We start from the raw sequence: 4,207 nt of genomic DNA, 5'->3' as shown, positions 1-4,207 counted from the left end.
CTTGTTGCCACTCAACACGAGGAGCTTTTATTCGAATAAGACTATTTTAAAGCACTTTTACACTCACGTAGAGTCAGGGACTTATTTACTTTCTGACAGTTATTTACTTCCCGTAAATATTTCACAGCCACAGGATCTCCCAGATGAAAGCAGAGTTTGCTCCGTGCTCCTGCTCAGGAGTCTAATTAAAAAATGAGTAAAACGGGAGGGACGGAGCTTAAGCGCTACCCGTGATGGATGTATCTGGAGGGAATTCAGTAAGGGGAGGGACAAGTATTGAAGTGTCTGCATAAGAGCAGAAGAAAAATGACCAACACAGGAACTGAAAGCCCTGGGGTGGATATAGGGGGAGTAGGGGAGAGGCTTTCAGAGCTCTATGAGCCAACACAGCTCCTGCACAAACTTCGCTGCCATCACTGAAGAGTTGGTTTCTATTTCACATCACCAAAGCCAACCACCTCCTTTGGCCTGAATACTCCTCCCACAGCACAAAAGTCATCAGCAGCATCTCCTTGTGCCTGCAATCCCATTAGCCCAGACCCAAGGGGACAAGGATTCTGCATCCCACCCATGGCATATCCTCACCTGGGGTAGGTCACTAACACCACTGACCTCATACACCTCAGTATCTCCAGAGGCTGTGGGACTTTTAATAGAACTGGTGTTTTCTCCTGTATGTTAATCATTACAACAGGATGATAGGCACTGCAAAGGACTCCATGGCTGTGCTGCCTCTATATTTGGATAACTTCCCACAATCACTGCTCCAGAAAAAGCAAGGGACTTCAAAGTAATCAAATAAAGAAGGAAAAGAAAACAAAGATCAATCATTACTTTCCCTGGCTTCTTTTTTTCCCCCTTTCTTTTTCAGAAATAGCTTGTTTGCTGTTGGTTAAGGAAAGATTATTTACCACACTGTCTAGAGGGCAAGGGCAAATTGCAATTTGCTTAAGGTTTTGAGTGAGGATTTTTCGCTTAGATGAGTGCTTTTGGAGACAAGGGAGATTATGAACAATCCTTTAACAAGATCCTTGAGCCATCAGGCTGTTTAACATCATTGATCAGTGCAGGCAGAGCACATTTAAAAGAAATCTATCAGATGAAAATGGAAATAGCTTTCTTGTTCTGACTTCTCATAAACTTCATTTCCCCTTGCAGCAGAAAGCTTCTCTGACTTGAAAGACAGGAAGATGCCAACCCTGAGGTGGTGGCCCTGGAAACACGCTTGCCCTGCACCCCTTCCACCTCCTGCCTTTGACACAAACACATCCCCAGCAACAACATGTATGTGATGATTCTGTTCCAACAAGAATGGGATATTTCAACAAGAAAAAGCCCCAAACCTAACACCGCCCACCAGGAGAGGCATCTCCTAACAGCTCATTGCCAGAGAAAGCCTTCTTAAATAGGAATGAACATGACTTGGGAGTGTATTTTCCAGTGCCTAAAAGGGGCTACATGAAACCTGGAGAGGGGCTTTGGGCAAGGGCCTGTAGGGACAGACAAGGGGAATGGCTTTAACCTGCCAGAGGGGAGATTGAGATGAGCTCTGAGGCAGAAGCTCTTCCCTGTGAGGGTGCTGAGGCGCTGGCACAGACTTTTCCCAGAGAAGCTGTGGCTGCCCCATCCCTGGCAGTGTCCAAGGCCAGGTTGGACACAGGGGCTTGGAGCAACCTGCTCTAGTAGAAGGTGTCCCTGCCCGTGGCGGGAGGTTGGAGCTGGATGAGCTTTAAGATCCCTTCCAGCCCAAACCAGTCTATAGTTCTATGATTCCATGATTTTGAATAGCCTTTTTTTGAGAACATAGAAGACCAAGTCAAAATATAGCCAGATCTGGTTGACGTCACCCACCTAAATGGCTTTAATCTCCAAAATGCCTATGGTGGGGAATCACAATTCTGGGGATTTTGTTGGCAAAGAAACACTTCGCTTTCAGTTTAGTGCTCCAGAAGTTGACAGCAATAGTAGTAAACAATAAAAATCTTTTGTATTAACAGGCTTGTTTATTCTAATGATGCTGGTGTTTTCTGTGAAGATTAATTAGCAGTAATGTTGCAAATACTATTACAAGTGAAATACGCACCATAAACCGAAAATAATTTGACTGACCTATGTTCTGAAGTAAAATATTTATAGTAATGAGATTCTAATTATCCTTTGTTATGGTAGGCCATTCTCTACACTCCTCTTTATTGATAGGAGATGTATTGTTTCAGCATGTTAGCTCAATTTATTGTCTAACATTTGCATTTGCTCATACACAGAAAATGAGAGATGATCATTACCTTCGTTTTGCATCCAATTTACATCAACAGCACATTACCTCATCCTAACTCATTTATCTACCACAGAAATTTGATAACAAAAGCTCCTGTCAGTGACGAATAAAGATCATTTCCAATGGAGCAAGAAGGAAGAAGATGAATGATAGGTTCCAGGACCTTTTGTTTGCTCAAGAAAGGGAAAATAAAGGATTTTTTCCACCTAGGCAACACAGCTCTCACAAGGCTGTAACTCACATTCAGCACCTCCTATTTACCTGCAGCTGATGGGTCTTTTCTGCATACAAAAGTAACTCGTGCGACCATAAACGTCTCTCCCATTTGCTTCACAAAAGAACATTTTTAATCTTTTGGACTGAGTGCACAGAATTTATGGTTCAGAAGCTCAAGCAAACACTTGAACAACTACCCAAGGGCTATTGTAGCCTCATAGCAACTAACAGCTCTCCAGCCTGCGAGACACAAGCACATCCAACACAGGACGTACTCTGCACCTCACTGGGTGGTATAGATCTGCTTGTGAGCACTCGTGGTGCCATGAAACACACTGCAGGGTTCTCTTGCATTGACAACAGCTTGCTTTGCTGAGTGAAACCTGCCAGCTCCCCTCTACAATCTCTCCTGCTGTAACAAGCTGTCAGAGCCTGCTCGCCTCTTGCTGCTGCTCTTAAGCACAGTATTAGAGCTAAGCCAACACCAAAAACAACAGCATCATCAGCACACTCTCAAATGGGGTTCTGCTCTAAAATGCCTTAAAATGCCTCCGTCCAAGACCTTTTGGTACGGTGCAATGATGGATTTCAGCTCTGCCCTGTGCAGAGGGAGAAGCAGAAACTGGGAAGCAGGTTTTGAGGAACCAAGTCGTCAGCAGAAAGCCCCCAGAGTGGAATGAATTATTTTGGCCTACTTTTGCTACAACTGCTCAAGGAAGGAGGGGAGAGAGAGTGGGAGATTTCTGACCTTTCCAGAAATGAATGCTTCATTTATTTCTTTACAATATTCAGTATTTTCCCAAGAGCAATTACTCACCATGAAACAGCTCTTCAGATTGAGGGAAAGTCAGAAGATGGGAAGAAATAGAGTTTAAAAGTTGTAAGTAACTGACAATTAAATACAAATGGTTTCATACGAAAACCCACTCTTTCTGTACAAAAATCTCCTTTTTTCCTATTTCATTACCCTTGTCTTCCCTCCTTTTCAGTCTGCTCTTTGGCCAGAGTGGATCAGGAGCAGGCTATAAATCTGCCCTAGACAAAGGCTGCCCTGCAGCCAGGAGCCAGCATTTTATCAGCACATCCCTACACCAGCCCAATGTCCAAGCCTCCAAGTAACAAGTTCCTTCCTGTGGCCTCAAACTCCACATGTTTCCAGGATTTGCCCCAGCAAATCTGGATAATGGACCATTAGTCTCACCTCACATCATCCAGGTTTTCAATTAGATAACCCACTTATTAGGTAACCCACCCAACACGAGATTGTGTTTGCTAACACAGCCCTGCTCCAAGGTTGCCTGTTTTCCCAGAGGAAACATAATCTATAAGGTTTTCTTCAAGGGAATTGTGCCTGCTCTTTTGGACAAAACATGGACCATGCTGAAGCCTTTAAAACATTACTGTGGATTTTCGTATGGCCAGGAACATCACCTGGATAAGAATGGGAATTCCAGCGCTTTAAAGAGGTTCACTGAAGCTGAATTGATTTATTCTTGTGCCATGCTCAACTCCCAAACACGACAGCAATATCCTACAGGGCAGAAGATGAGCCCAAGGACTGCAACTACCTTGTACATGAACATGCCCCCTCCACTAACACCCATGCTGCCATTTCAAGTTTCAGCAATGGCACATCTGGCGACCTTCAATTAAAGGGTTACCCAGAGTCAATAAACAACCACTTGCACTTTGGAACTATTGACTGAGCTCCAC

Source organism: Strigops habroptila, chromosome 9 (assembly GCF_004027225.2).
Source record: "Strigops habroptila isolate Jane chromosome 9, bStrHab1.2.pri, whole genome shotgun sequence".
In the NCBI taxonomy this organism is placed as follows: Eukaryota; Metazoa; Chordata; class Aves; order Psittaciformes; family Psittacidae; genus Strigops; species Strigops habroptila.
This window is presented reverse-complemented; position numbering follows the sequence as displayed.